Here is a 16,957-nt window from a genome sequence, read left to right as displayed (position 1 = left end):
TCACTGACACCCAAATAGAATACTTTTTACCACAGGATCCTATTAGAAAATGGTCAGAGGATGACATTGCTTGTGCCCTTGCTTTTAAAGCTTTAAGTCCCAATACGGTGGCGGTGGCTGAACAGATAGCAAGACGGCCCCGCGTTCAGGAGGACGCGAGTTCAATCCCCGACCGGTGCCACCAAGCTGGGATTTTTCAGCCGCCGCCGAGTGGTTTAAAACTACCCACATGCTGTCCAGAAGACCACCTATCAACCCGGACTCTAGGTTCTAGGATTAAAGATGAGCTCCGGGAGGGCAGTTTGAGCCAATGCAAGATGGCGCCACTATAAAAACTCGCCTGCGCCAGAACGGGCTGGGCCGACCATCAGGACCCACTGGGAAGAAGCCTTAGACCGACCATCAGGATCCACCGGGAAGAAGCCTACCGGCGCAATAGGCAAAGACGTAAAAAAAAAATTTAAATAAAAATGGTTATAGATATGTTAAAGAACACCTTAAGTTACCATACCCATCTGTTTCAACTTTAAGAAGATGGACACAGTCTTACCACTTTGAACCAGGACTTCAAGATATTGTTCTTAAATTAATGAAAAAGAGGGTCGAAAGTATGACACCAGGAGAAAAAGCATGTGTAATCTCATTTGATGAGATGAAAGTTGCTAAAGCATGGGAGTTCAGGCGAACAGATGAAACCATCCTCTCCTCTCATAATTATGTTCAGGTTGTTATGGTTAGAGGCATTTTAGGATGTTGGAAGCAAATTGTGTATTATGGATTTGATGAAAAAATTACCCCAGACTTATTGATGGAAATAATAAAAGCTATGGAACAAAGTGGATTTGAAGTTCATGCAACTGTTTGTGATATGGGGAGTTTCAATTACAGCTTGCTGAATAAGTTGGGTATCAGTAAAGATGGAAATTTATTTCTGAATCCCTGTGACCACAGTCGTAAGGTACATGTGTTCCTCAATGCTCCACATCTTATTAAACTTGTTAGGAACCACTTCCTGGACAGTGGCTTCCAAACTGATAATGATGATCACATTAATTGTGAACCAGTAAGATAACTGATATTAGTAGATAATGGAAATCTAAAATTAGCTCCAAAATTGAAAAATCAACACCTTTCAGTGAAAGGAACAGAGAGACAGCGAGTCAAATTTGCTGTACAATTATTACCTGGTACTGTTGCTAAAGCACTGACAATTCTTGGTAATCATGGGGATATTAAAAGTAAGAATTGGTCTCAAACAGCAGATTTCATTCAGTTAATAAATGATAATGATAAGCAACTAGACACTATCTCTAAGATAACGAAAACCATTAAATGTCTCAGAGTATCTGGAAAGTTTCTACCTTTCCAGAAAGGCATTTTGATAAGCTGCCAGTTACTGGAAACTCTACAACTCTTTACATGAAAGATTTAGTATGTCTTATATCATGACAAGGACACTAAACCAAGATATATTGGAACACTTCTTTAGTGTCATCCGTCAGATGGGTAGATGTCATGACCACCAGAACACCACTTTCATTCCAACATCGTTTGAAAGTTTACATAATGGGGAAAGAAACCACAGTTCTCTCATCCAACAATAATACAGTAGAGTGTGAATCTACTCCTTCAGTTGTTCGAGGGATACAGGAAATAACAGATTCCTCAGAAAGTACTATCACTCCTGAAGATTCATGTTTAACATCACATGTATTTACACCTGATTTTAAGGTTACTGCTTCAGAATGTGAGAACAGTGCAGAGGATGATTTTGAGCTCAAATTTCCAGAAGAAGAAGCAATTAATCACTTTCTTGGCCTTATTGTACATAAATTTCAAGCAAAGTACCCATATCTAGGAACAGTGTTGACTAATGCAAATGAAGACAGAAGCTGGGATGCTCATATAACCCAAGGTAGTCTGAAAATTTTACACTCTTTCTATCGGGAATTCTTCCTTACTCCTGAGCAAAATTTTAGAGAATACCATGGTGTATCTTTAAAAGAGGGGAAAGGGGCTACTGAAGGAGTTATCAAGAGAGTCAATATACCTAATGATATTCCAAGAGAAGTAGCATCATACTTTGTTCGATGTAGGATTTATTTTAGGATCAAACAACTTAATTGCAAAATTAAGGAAAGCAAGTAGTCATACTGAATCCAAAGAAAAAAAACAAAATTTGCAGTTAAAAGTTATTTCAATTTGGTGATAATTGTTTTAGCTAAGGTGACATTGCCTTTTTTTCCCCTTATACGCTGCTAGGCATCTGGGTGACATGTAAGTGACTTTAAGCCACTCGGTAAATGACACTTATGTTTCAAAGTAGCACTGGTGTGGTTTGAATCCATGCACACACATCATTGCAATCCCATGCTCACTGCCTTCATCCACTCGGCCACTGCCTCTCTACTACTGAGTTATCTACTACTGAAGATGAAGTCTGGAAAAATGCTCTTTTTTCAATGTTTGAAGTAAGAGGAACTTCTTATTATATTTGTACTTACGAGGAAAGAAACATGAATAATGTAATATAGATATATAAATTTTACTTGTAAATTATTAGAGAATTTATCATAACTTTTTTGTTGGCGTTATTGCCCTCATACATTTCTTTGGCCATGTCTGAGGCCTTTAATACATTCACCTTTCAGATATAGTTTACATATATATCTTTGGTTCTAGATTTTGTATGAATGTAATCTGTCTTAAAATATTATAAGAAAATTCAGGACGTTTATTTCTTTTCTGTTTGTTATCAGAAATCTTGGCCAGCCATGTAGGTACGTGTTGATGGATATGTGGTAGGATATATTTACTATATATATATATATATATATATATATATATATATATATATATATATATATATATATATATATATATATATATTTTTTTTTTTTTTTTTCGTCGCTGCCTGTTGCGCCGGTAGGCATCTTCCTGGTGGGGCCTGATGGTCGGCCCAAGGCTTCTTCCAGGTGGGGCCTGATGGTCGGCCCAGCCCGTTCTGGCGCAGGCGAGTGTTTATAGTGGTGCCATCTTGCATTGGCTCATGCTGCCCCCCGGAACTCGTTCTTGATTCGCTTGGACGGCTTCCTCTAGAGTCCGGGTTGATGGGTGGTCTTCAGGACAGCATGTGGGTAGTTTTAAGCCACTCGGCGGTGACTGAAAAATCAGAGTGGTAGCGTGGGGATTCGAAACCGCGTCGTCCATCACGCGGTGAATGTGGGCCCAGTACGCTACCACTTCGGCCATAACCCTTAGACTAAGTAATAAAAGAAACAAGAGGGATAAACTTTAAGTTGATTAATACTACGTTTTGTAAGAAAAGAAGTAGGAATTGTCTATTTTTTCAAACATGCTTCCTCTAAGTAAAGTGGTCATCTTTTTCATATTAAATTGACTATACTCAGACATTACTCAACTCATTATTTAGACACGTATTCTATCTATCTATCTTTCTCTGACGCCCAACTCCCTCCGGGAACGTCTCATAATGGGGTGGCCACAGCAGAAGAGCCTCCACCTCTCCCTATCCAAACACTCTCTCTTTGCCTGTTCGATTGCTGCCCCTCTACTAACACCCCTCTCACACATGTATTGAATCCCTCACCCTGTCCTTCCATCTTCCCAGTGGTCTTCCTCTCATACCAGAACCACCCAACTCACTCACATACCAACACCTTTTTCACAATCTCATCCCTCCTCATTCTCTCAACATGACCAAATCATCTTAATGTGCTTCTCTTCACCCACTCAACAACTCCACACTTTATTCCATTTGCAGAAGTTCCCATACCACATCTTTCATACACACTTTCATTTGTCTCACCATCCCACCTTATTACTCCACACACTTCTCTCAAGTAGCTCATTTCCACAGCACACACCCTTGATTGTTGTGCCCTATTCCACGTCCACGTCTCTGATCCATATGTCAGTTTTGGCAGAAGAATACTATTCCTCAAACCCCTCTTTACCTCCATGGATAAATTTCTCCCTCTCATAACCCTTGACAGTGATTATATCACACTCCTACCCTTTACAACCCTCTCCCTTATTTCTCCATCCATCTCTCCATGTTTATCAATAACTGTCTCCAAATATTTGAATTCCTGCACTTCCTCCATTGTCTCTCCTCCCAAAACTATCCTACACCTATCCACTGTCAGTACACTCACTCTGTATGGCATCCTGAAGTTACACACTTCCACCTGCTTCCTCTCAAACACCATCACCTAGCTCTTCCCGGCATGTTCTCTCAGCTTCCTCCTCACACACATTGTAAAATTCATTCACAACTCTCTGAAGTTCGCTTTCACTCTCAGCAAGCAATACCGTGTCATCTGCAAACAAACATGCCGCTACAGGCCAGCTCCCTCCATTCACCTTCAATCTTGCACCAACATTTCCAACTTTAGCTCTCAACTCTCTCATACACCCATCTATAAAGATATTAAATAGCCAAGGTGACATCACACCCCTGTCTCACACCCACGTCTATAGGGAAACTCAGTGAGATCTCCCTTTACCCTCACACAAGCACTTGCCCCTGTGTAAAAGGCCTTAATTCCTTCCATGAGCTTCCCTCCCACCCCATAAATCCCGAGCACATTCTACAAAGCTTCTCTATCAATCCTATCATATGCTTTCTCTAAATCCTAAAGGCTGCATACAGTTTTTTTACCCTTTCCCAAATACTCCTCAACCATCATCTTAATAGCAAAAATCTGATCTACACAACCTCTACCCTTCCTAAAACCTCCCTGCTCCTCACCAATCTTCCTTTCAGTTACTTCCATCACTTTCAGTCAGGATCCTACCATACACCTTTCCTGGCACACTCTGCAGACGTATACCCCTATAATTGTTACACTTAGACACTTATTTATGCCATATATACCTTACATTTTTCAACTGCTTCAATACATTCCAAAATTTGATAGTTCTGTATTGCAAACATTTATTTTTGTTAAATGGATATAAAAAGAATTTGCAGATTCATGAATGTCTGTAATGGAATAAAGTTGTGCTTGTACTCGGTGGCCTATCATTTGCCTTCTTGGTTGTCTAATAAAAGTAAATTCATGGTAAGTCCTTAATTGTTCTAAGTTTGGTGTCATATCAGATCAGGAAAATTATTTCCAATGGTTAATATGAATAACGTATAAAGGGCAGTGGCGCACCCAGGATGGTTTACTGGCTGCCCGGAAACACCCCTCCCCACTTTTTTTTACGCAAAAAATGTCCGGCCGAGGGCAAGTGAATCTGGTGGTTAAAAATAAGAAATATTGGTAATAAGCTCATTTACGTCTCTCTCTCTCTCTCTCTCTCTCTCTCTCTCTCTCTCTCTCTCTCTCTCTCTCTCTCTCTCTCTCTCTCCTGTTATAACATTAAAGAAAAGACAATAAAGCTCTAAAGTAAAAATTTGGTAAAGGTAAATTCATTTAGTTAAAAATTTGCGTAAATATTATGCAATATATCTATGTATAAAAAATTACATTCATTATCCTTTGATATATATAAGTAGCTCTATACATAGATTATGATGTTAAATATTAATACCAAATACACCATTTTCAATTTCAGGATTAGTTACCCCTGCAAATTAAGTTGTAGAAAACCAATGTTACTAAAAGTTAATAAAACGTGCATCGATGGTAAACAGCAATATTTCTGCACCTTGTTTTTATCATGTTTCTCACATTAGTTATATTATTGTATACTATTAGCCAACATAAAAGCTGCCTAATTTAATTCTTTATCCTTAGCAATCAAAAAAGCGCAAAATCTGACCATGAATAAGAATAAATAAGGGTTTTCTATTACATTTTATACCGTGAGAGCAGGGTGACAGTTAACCAGATGACGCACCGCAGTCATGACGTCATCGATGACGTTTCAGTGAGCTATCCTTGTAGTATATAATCCTTGCCCGCAGCAGACCGAGAGGTGCATTACACACACACACACACACACACACATTCACATGGTGTTTTTTTCTACTATCTGAAGCGCATCATAAATTGATATTATCGTGAGAATATATATTTATTTTCCCAAAAAGTCTGATAACCGAATCCAGGCCACCAAAGGTCGAGGCTGACATTCTAGAGTCAAAGGGTACCTCACGAGTTCAAGCGTTTAGTCTTTTTTTCGCGTTTTGGGTCATCTAGATGGTTTATCTTATTCTATTTCGATTTGTTTATTTTTGCTTTGATTTATATATGCTTTGTTTTCCACGTTTTGATACTCATTTTCACTTTTTTATTTTTTATTATCGAGTAAGACCCGGAGAAACACAGCCCAGAAATGAGAACCAGTTACCACTGTTACGGTGGGCCAACCTCTACAGTCATATTTCGGTACTTCTACTTATCGAGGCAAGTGAGAAAGTTGTCTGATGTGGATAATATTTTTTTCCCAACAATCCGCCCAGGATTCGAACCCTGGTCCCGGAGAAGTGAGTCGATCACCGAGGCGTCGAATCAAAGGGTACCCAACTCCGTCTAGGGTCATTACACAAGCACGTACCGCATGCACAGAAGTGCGCGGGTTCGCGCGCGCGCACACACACACACACACATACACACACACACACACACTTATAAATAAACCCATTAACATATTCTAATTTCTTTATCAGCTTAATAACCTAGATTGTTCGCCATTCCGTGTGCATCAGCGGGATGTGGGTCGCAGCGGGGCAGGGTTCAGCGGAAGGCAGCATCTCCCAGAACCAGCACCAGACGGGCCAAGAAAAGAGTTTGTTAAGGCGTCACGAGCTGGGAAGTGTATGGTTCGTTTGCCTTCCAAGTGATGTACTGCTTAGAGACGTCGGATGGAAGCGGCAATCCCCTGCCTGCCTGGCTTGTGCTGTCTGCCGCAGGACGTGCTGTGATGTGTGAGTGGTAATGGGACTTCAAATGTTAACTGCTGAAATATATAATGTCGCATGAAAATAGCTCTAAATGATCAGTCAGTAAATCTCATAAAATATGAAATGATAATTTACCGAGATTACATAGAATGAAAATAACCAGCGGCTTAAAATGCATTTTCATAAATTTTGTAGTGAGTAAGTAAACACCAGTAACTCTATCACTGGCGTCCGCTGCATGGCTCGCCTGTCCGTGCTGTTAATGCCAACTGCTGGCCAGCCTTGCTCCGCCTGCCCTGCTCTGAGATATTCACGTGCGGTGGTCGTCAGAGCAAGGGATAGTTGCGTGCCTAAGATTGGATCCGAATTGTTACTTTCAAATCAAATCTCTTTACTGATGATGATTTGCACCAGTGCCACACCACGGGATATAAAGATCTTGGTTGGCCCCTGGCGTACTACATTATCCCTCAACACACACTGGACCATGTTTGTATTGGCTTCGATGTAAAAAAGGGGACCCCACTCGAAATAAGTTCGACAACCTTAGTGGGTTATTCTTGTAAGAGTTGGCACGTTGTCACTGTACTGTCTCAGCAGTCACAAAATGTAACCACTCACTAATTAAAATCAATCAATCAGAATGGTCCGAATAAATTCAGGGAAAGATAGATTTCTACCTATCATCTATAGCTTGAGTACAGAGACATGTACTCGTGAAAAAGTCCTAGTCGGTGGGAGAAGGCAGTGCTGAGAGGAGCCTGCAATGGGTTTCAGGCACAGTATTATATCGTTTTTCGGGATTTTTTTTATCAAAGCGTCAGATAAGGATAGGAATTCGGCAATGTATTTTTCAAACCTTGCCCTATTGTCGTGAATACGATTTATTAAGAAAAATGTGGCTATTTAAGGCACTTACAATAATAAAACTCAGCAGATGAATTGCTAACTGTCGTGAGGGAAATGTTGTTGTGGAGACGTCATTGTGTGCATTCTCTGGAGGCCAATGCACATTGCGTCCGGTTTTAATGCCTGAGCTCTCCGAGTGTGAGCACAGCAGCGGAGGTGTTAAGTTTCTCGGTGGACGGGCTGACAGGGTGATTCAGTGGCTGGAGAACTAAACCAAGGTTCCCTTAAGGGGAGGTTTCTACTTGGGCGTTTCCCATGTTGAATGGTTTGTCTTCTTTTCAATTATCCTCCCTTATTTCTTAACCAGTTTGCTTCATTCAAAAAGCATTTTATTCAGGAAGGACGAGGGAAAAAGGTGGGGCCCCTTATTGTTAATAAAAAATGAGAAAAAAAAATGTTCGATGAAAAAATTAAAATAAAAGACAAATATTTTCTAAAAATCAAAATGAACTTTAAAGATAATCTAGCAGATTCTCAGTTGTTCCTTTTGTATGGTTTCATAACCCTGAAGCATTAAAACTAGTATAACAGTAAATGCTTAGGAGGAGATATTTTATAAAGTGCAAAATCATGGTTTTGAGATATCAAGTGATGAAGTTTAACTATTTTTTTTTTTTACCTATTCACCCTAGGGACTTGAAATCCACAGGATATATACATCAGGATATGAAGAAAAAGCAGACATGATTTCCCTTACTTTCATTGATTGTCTAAACAGGCTGTTTTGTTTACCCAAGGTTACGTCTTTTTTACGGAGTCATAAATCCATGTACTCGAGTTTTACCATATTTCGCCGTATTTCAAAGTAAAAAAACAATGTTCTATAGTGTAATATCAATAAACTATAATTAAAAAAGACATTTGAAGCGGATACATAGAGTATTTCATTGGATTTATGAAAAAAATATGATATAAAACGTTTTTTCACGGGTAAATACGAAAAATATTAGTGACTGCTAAAATTTCCCATTTTCTTAGCCAGTACTGAGAGAGAACCTAAGAGTTTCATGACAAACCAGGAAAAAAAATCCTAAAATTAAAAAATGGATTGCAGCACGTAGCGCCGCGCGGAGGCTCATTCCAGCACGTTGCGATGCATGTTGCGTACCACCGTATTATTTTTCATCAGATTCATTCATATATCAAAAGAATGCAAAAAATCACAGAATTTTATATGCAAAAAAAAAAAAAAAAAGCCCAAGTGGAAATCTCCCTTAAACTGTTTTGGTAATGGAAATTAGAATATAAATCGATCAAATGATAAAAAAAAGTGACACGGCGGTGGGTTCGGTACTGCCACTAAAAAAATAATAGTGAATGTCATTCGCCTACGTCGCTGGTCACCGGCGTAGGCACATAATGCCGTCTTCGCAATACCGTTCTTCATTGTGTTATCATTACGTGTCTCTATTCAATATTTCAATGATCCACATCTTGTGAATGAATCACATTGATGCAAATAGGTCAAGGTCTGAAACATGTTTTGCCAGAATATTTTTCCTTATCAGACGCTTTGTTAAAAACAAGTTATTCCTGAAAAAAAAACCCGATATAACACGGGATCTGAAACCAGTATGTGCTTGTTGGCTGAAGGACAGGAGATACTAATTTATAAAACATTACCATAATATGATTAATCGAGTCGAATACACACACACACACACACACACACACACACACACACACACACACACACCAACGCACCGCTTCGCAGGTGTTGATGGACATTCAGTGATCGTACCTGTCGCAATTACGTGTATTTAATAACTTGGTGCAGTGACGAAACTGTGTGTGTGTGTGTGTGTGTGTGTGTGTGTGTGTGTGTGTGTGTGTGTGTGTGTGTGTGTGTGTGTGTGTGTGTGTGTGTGTGTGTGTGTGTGTGTACTCATATATCAACGTGGTACTGGTTCACAAAATAGGATCCGCGGCTCTTCCCTTGCCATCGCCATCAACTCCATCCATTCATCATCATCAGCATTACCGGGGCAAAAAAAAAAAAAAAAAAAAAAAAAAAAAATAACAATACAACATTTCTATCACAGTAAACCCATACAATATTTATATCACAGTAAACCCATAAGGAAAACCAGCGATATCGTGTTTGCCAATGATTTGTTGAGGAAAGAGAATGAGGACTTGGAAGAGGAAAGAAAGAAACAAGGATGGGAGGAAAAAAAAAGGAAAGACAATAAAGAAGACTGAGAAAGATTAGAAGTGGAGGGAGAAGCAATGTGGGTGCAGAGGAGGAACGAATGGAAAGAAGCATGAAAAACAGGGTGAAGATAAGAAAATATGAAGGGTGAAGATTGGCGGGAGGAGGGAAAGAGTAAAGAAGAGTGTGGAGTGAAGAAGAAGAAAAAACGAAGATAAATAATGCTCGAGAGGAGTGGATAGGAGACAGAAGAGAAACTAAAAAAAAGGAGACAGAGGAGGCGGGAGAGGGAAAGGATAGCGAAGAATGTGTGGAGAAAACTGAGTTAAGAAAGGACAAGGAGGAGGAAGAGAAAAAATACGAGGAGGAGGAGGAGTGTAAAGGTGAACTATGAGTGGACGGAAGAGTATAGAAAGCAAAGGGAAAGAAAGAATGGAGGAATAAATCAATGTAACGAAGACAGACGTATTTGAGAAACAGGAGAAAGACGAAGAGCGGAGAGCAGAAAAGGCTGGGACCAGAGAGGAGGAAAAAAACAGTGTGGGCGTAGGAATGGAAATGGAAAGCAAAGACACAAAATGGGATTACGAACAAAGCGCAAGAGGAGGAGGAGAGATGAGAGAGAGAAATCCCAGGGAACGGAAGACGGACAGACGAAGTGAGGGATTAAGACACGACGAAAGGGAGAAGGGAACAAGGATCCAAGTGATGGGGGAAGACGATGGTAAACCTGAAATGGGGCAACAGTAACAAAAAGAAGGGAAAGGAAGGTATAGGGAAGAAAGCGAGGAAGAGAGTGGAAGATCAGTAGAAGAGGATATACAGTGTTCAGAGAGAAAAAGAAGAGCTGAAAGAAAATGGGGAACATAGAAATAAAAAAAAATAAAAAACGATAAGAAAGGGGAGAAAGGGATAAATTAAGCGTTAGAGATCACGTTAGCGTGTGAATCGGAAGGGAGAAAACCGTGTGGATTTGTATGGAAAAAATAAAAAGAAAAAGACAAAATGTATTACAAGAGGTGAAAGGAAAAAAAAAAATAGAAGATAATTATGAGCTTTAGGATTAATGTAACGGAGGTAGGAGGAGGAGGACGAACAGGAGCACGGGGATAAACATAAAAGAACAGGTGTATAACAGAAAACCTGCTGGCTCCTAACAAGCCAACATGTATTTTAGTGATTTAATTTTTACCAGTCATTCATGTTAACTGTTGAATAGATTAACAATATTAGAATGCTGGCCCAGAACGCTAACCACTCAGTTACCATACATTGGCTCTTAGCTCCTTACACTCTTATGTTCTTATGTTCTTAATCAAGTCATTATCACGTAGCCACTCTAAAACAAAACGCTCCAGCGTAAGATATACAAAGGCCGAGTCCGATCACATGGAGCCTCAAGAAAGTGTACCGGCACCGTGGGTTGTACATGTGAAAAAAATATTAATTGTCGACTCAATTTTCAATTATTTTTCTGTAGCATATAATGCAGGAAAAAAAGTGATAAGAGTGTCTGTTGCATCTCCTGGCTTGAAATCGTTGAGCGTTATTTCTAGTTATATTCTACTTTAAAACTCAACCTTTGAAGTGATGTACGCTATAGAGCTTATGAAGCTACTGCAACATGCATCTTGAAAATTACTCCTAACAAGGAAACAGGTTGAGGGGCCTGAATTTCTCACATACGATTGAGCCTATACACCAATTGTACAAGTTTCGTGGAGCGTTGCTGCAGTCTTAAACATTCGATGTCCTTGGATATACTTAATGAAGACCAGAACTGTACCGAGGACTCACTAACAACTTAGGGAAGGACAGCATTACCCCTGACAGGGCAGTGCTTGGAATGATCGAGCTCATTGTCGACAATAACGTGCAACGAAGTGCAATGGTTTTCCGCGCATGTTAAATGTATGCTTACTATTACTGGGAGGAGAGGAACAAGGATGGTGTCACAGAATGGTGTGGAGGAGAAGGAGGAGGAGAAGAAGAATGGGATCGAGATAAAGGCAAGAAGTTACAAGAGGACGGCGATAAACATGAAGGCAAGAATACGAACAAAAAGCAGGACGGGGATAAGAAGAAGAAGAAAAAAGAATAGGACGAGGAGAAGGAAAAAGAGGAGAAAGAAAAGGAGAAGGAAGGCGACAAAGGTTTTTCTTCTTATAATTTCATTTGATTATCCTACCAAATAAGAGAGAGAGAGAGAGAGAGAGAGAGAGAGAGAGAGAGAGAGAGAGAGAGAGAGAGAGAGAGAGAGAGAGAGAGAGAGAGAGAGAGAGAGAGAGAGAGAGAGAGAGAGAGAGAGAGAGAGAGAGAGAGAGAGAGAGAGAGAGAGAGAGAGAGAGAGAAGCAAACAAAGATATAAGCAAACTATGCGAGGTCAGATGATATACACCAGTGGTTCCTAAAGTGAGCGGTACCGCCCACCTAGGGGCGATGAAGAGATCTGGGGGTCGATGAGGAAAAAAAGTGGCGGCAGGAGGGCATTAGGAGTAATCAATAACTTTTATTTTTTTTACAAAATCTGAATGACAAAATATATGTCAGAAACACCAAGGTTAAGCTAAAGGAACACGTTGAACATATAGATAATATAATGGAAATAAGAAATGTAAACAAGGGCATGACTCTATTTTGTTACATAGTCCGAAGTCAGAGTGTGGGTACTTGGGTGCGCTTGGTGCCCTGGGAGACAAGGGGGCGCCTGCATAGAACAGTTTGGGAATCATTGGTCTAGACATAGCAGCTTCAGTGAATGGGTTATTCACATTATTCGTCAAATTACCTTTCAATCTATAAATCTATCTAACCTTCATTTATAACTTTCAATTATATTTGCAATATATATATATATATATATATATATATATATATATATATATATATATATATATATATATATATATATATATATATATATATATATATATATATATATATATATATATATATATATATATATATATATATATATTTCCATTTATATACTGATCTGCTACTCTATTCGTGCGCATGTTTTACGTAGTTCCCTCCTGAACCTGAACGTGTCCTATATATACCAATAGCGGCATGAGCGAATGTTTTCATTATAATTACGTTATATGTCCTCTAATGTATCCTTAATAACATATTAAAGTCTTATAAATTGCCTGATAGCTTATGTTTACCTTTTTTAGTATGTTTCTGTACGGCAAGTTTCCTTGGATCATTATGGTTACACTTCGTTGTACCAAAGTGATCCAAAGACTTTAAAAAATTGCCGTTCAGAAAAAAATAGGCCTATCTGGCTTGTATCCTGTGGAAAAAAAAAAAACTGCACTGCAAGGTAAATTAAAGGGACAGACAGACAGACAGACAGACAGAGGGTAAAACAAGTGTTAATAGCACAAAAACTTTGCTAAATCGGCGTCGCATGACCCCCCAACCCCCCCCAACAATTTATATTAAGCAACTAGGGGTCTAAAATGGAAAATGCCGAAAAGTAAAGATGGCGCCACTATAAACACTTGCCTGCGCCACAACGGGCTGGGGCCGACCATCAGGTCCTACTATGAAGGCCTACCGGCGCCACACGCCAAGACGTAAAAAAAAAACCAAAAAAAACACAAAAAACACCTATAATGCCATGTTGTAGGGTTCATCAGGGCTAACATATGTCATTTTATCATGTCATATCTACAATGCATGGATAAGCCAGGAAAACAGCATGAAGAGAACAAGAAGATGGACAATCTGTTGATCGGCGTCTGTGACGCCGATAAATATATCTGGAAGGAGAAAACAGGAATGAAAAAACAAATTGAGAAGGAGGACAAGGAGGACGAGGTGGAGGACAAGAAGGACTACGAAGAGAAGAAAGAAGGGTGAACAATTGAGGGAGGAAGGATGTTTGAAGAGGCTTTAGAAATGCGATACTTGCAGAGAGAGAGAGAGAGAGAGAGAGAGAGAGAGAGAGAGAGAGAGAGAGAGAGAGAGAGAGAGACAGACAGACAGACAGACAGACAGACAGACAGACAGACAGACAGACAGACAGACAGACAGAGAGAGAGAGAGAGAGAGAGAGAGAGAGAGAGAGAGAGAGAGAGAGAGAGAGAGAGAGAGAGAGAGAGAGACTAGGTGGTCTTTCTTTAACACCAAAAGAAAGTTCGGCTTATGACCACCAAGATTTTGCATATCTGCTTCAGTGAATATTAAGGTGGAGGAAATGGCGCTTTTGTGTATCAAAGTGCTTGTTTGGATTGTGCTTTATACCGTTATTTAACTGAAAAATATTCCCTTAATTCATTTGCTTCCATAAAAGAATAGCTGAAAACAAACGGTTTTGTAATACTTGCAATATGAATACAATATTCGGTGCATTTGTTCGTGAGTTGCTGAGACATGCTGAATTATGAGAAGAATTTCTACCAAGCAGTGACGTTAGTGCGTGAGCAAAATAAATATGCTTTTATTCTATCAAATATATGTTAGCAGACAGACATCGTGGTTTTGAATGGTATAAGGACAGGAGCCAAGCATTTTGTTACTTAAAGACTTATGGAAAAGGTGTTGAAATTAAATATATTATTCATAAATGGGAAGAAATAGGGTTGAATACTAAATAAAAAAAAATAAAAACATATATAATAAAACGCTTAATATAGGTTGATATATATAGTTTAATGATTATATAAGAATAGTAACTTTTCATATAGATATCTTAAAATGATTTTAATACAAGATAGTTAACATATTGAAGTGTTCATATTTGAGGTTTTATGCTGATATATTATTTTTTGTCGCGTCAGGAAGGATTTTCGTCGCGGCGCGTGAAATGAGTCAGATTCGGCAAATTTTCGTCGCTAATTCTGGTCAAGCTCGAGCAAAAACTACTGAAGCTAGGAAGGCGTGCTTGGTGGCAAATGAAAGCTCTATTAATACATATTAATAATCAGAAAAACAAATTGGAAAGCACTAAATAAATAAAAAAGTTACAAACAAAAAACTAGAACGTGTCCAAATCGCATCAAAAGGGCCGAAAAACAGGCTATAATGTGACGGCTCGACGACAAACTTGGAATCGAGCTATCACATACTCCTTCGAGATGGTCAAACTACATTGCCAAGAGGGGCTACATGCCAAATTACAGCCTTCTAGAGGCAATAGCAATGCCACACTAGACAAAAACGGCAAAGTGTCTGGAGTTCGTCAAAATCGTTCTCAAAAGAGTTTACGTTTCGAGCTTTAGCGACGAAACTACTGGGAGTAGGGAAATGTTATGCATCATATTGGAAAGCACATTGGTAGGGCAAAAGTATTTGTTAAATGAGTTTTTTTTAAATTCTATAAAAATGAGTGGGTTTCAAGGTTGGGAACTCAAAAAATAGTTTTTTTGTCTTTTTTTTTAGAATTTACTCGATTTTTTACCCTTTCAAGTCGGTTTTTGAGCCCGGTCGCTTTCATTTTGTCGTCGATTGATAACAAAAACATTAATGTAGCCCCAGAAATAAGGGAGTTATGGCGATTCGCACCAAAGCGGTTGATTTTCCAAAATTCGCGGCTTAATGACAAGGGCGCCGCAAAATCAAAAGTCTGCCGTCCATTACTTGAGATGTCACTGATATTATAGAAGCCGCCGTATGTTTGAGTTAGCCACTCAATCAATCAAGGTGGGCATATGCCAGGTGACGTATCGCCTCGCCTACCCTACGACCCCTAGCCCGGGGCCTCCTACGGCAAGTTTCTATGAAGGCCCTCTTTCCATCCTAAGTACTTCGAAGTATCAACTTGCTCAAGTCACGAACTCTGTGAGAGTCCCCTTGGCTTCCTTAAATCTGGGTTGTCTCTTAGAGAAACAACCCGATGAGTAGAGTCACCTAATGGGTAGCGTTCCACTTCCTCGTATAGCCGGAGTTGGTTTTGACGGACTTGCTCATAATATATCTCGAATTAGTCTTACGGAGTAGTCGTTGGTTTGACACAGTCATTCCGGCAATATCTCATGATTTTGCGTAGACACTTTAATACCAAAGGCATCGATCCACCTCTCCAAATCACTATATAGCGGCCATACCTTACATACATGGAGTAAGACAGGAAGCACAAGCGACGTAGGTCCGGATCTTTGTCCATCTGCACAGGTACTGACAACGTCATTTACTTGTGTTGAGCGAGTACAAAACACTATGGGTGAAGCCAATCCGCGCCGTAAGACTTCCTGGCGAGACTCACCGTTGTTCTGAAGTATGCTATCATGGTATGTGAAAATTTCCAAGATCGTAAGGTCTTCGCCACACGCATGAACATTCATTACTGTTTCACCTCCAAACACCTGTACCTTGGTCTTGGCCCAAGAGAGTGCCTTGGGGATGACTTCCTTGTGCAGTGAATCGAGAGCCATCACCATACCTCCAGCGACTATGTAAGGAATACGGCTTCTTCTTCTTCTTCTTCTTCCCAGCTTTTCCCTAATCGGGGTCGCCGTTGTGAATGAGCCTTCTCCACGTATTTCTGTTGTTGGCCATCTCTGGGTTTAAATTCTTCTCCCTTAGATCTCCGTTTATGCTATCAATCCACCTTCGTTTGGGCCTTCCTCTTCTTCTATTTCCCTGCACTTCCATTTCCATGACTTCCCTTCCTACATGATCTTCCCCAACTCTTCTTCTCAAGTGTCCATACCACCTCAATCTTGACTCCTGGATCTTCTTGGAGATTTCAATTACTTTCACTGTTCCTCTTATATATTCATTCCTAATTCGATCTCTTCTGGTGACTCCTACCATCCATCTCAACATCTTCATTTCCGCCACATCCATCTTCTTTTCTTCGTTCTTCTTCAGAGGTGCTGCTTCAAGCCCATACGCCATTGCAGGTCTGACCACTGCTTTGTGAACTTTACCCTTCACTCTTACTGGTACCCTCCTATCACATATCACACCAGAAACTTTCCGCCAGTTATTCCAACCACATTGGATCCGGAAATTCACTTCTTTTTCCATCTCCACTGTCTCGTCTACCATTGATCCCAAGTACTTAA

The 16,957-nt window shown here is 39.8% G+C and overlaps 1 long non-coding RNA gene across 1 annotated transcript in view; it reads right to left on the bottom strand.

Moving 5' to 3' along the window:
- Positions 1 to 2,909: 2,909 nt before the first annotated feature.
- Positions 2,910 to 16,957, bottom strand: part of LOC126984294 (uncharacterized) — a 65,942-nt gene continuing 51,894 nt past the window's right edge. Inside the window, exon 3 of the long non-coding RNA XR_007736549.1 lies at positions 2,910 to 3,162. This is a non-coding gene — a long non-coding RNA (uncharacterized LOC126984294). The remainder of the gene's footprint in view (positions 3,163 to 16,957) is intronic.

The sequence above is a fragment of the Eriocheir sinensis genome, chromosome 5 (genome assembly GCF_024679095.1).
Source record: "Eriocheir sinensis breed Jianghai 21 chromosome 5, ASM2467909v1, whole genome shotgun sequence".
NCBI classification, from domain to species: domain Eukaryota; kingdom Metazoa; phylum Arthropoda; class Malacostraca; order Decapoda; family Varunidae; genus Eriocheir; species Eriocheir sinensis.
The sequence above is the reverse complement of the archived record's forward strand: the minus strand, read 5'-3'. Positions and strand labels throughout refer to the sequence as shown.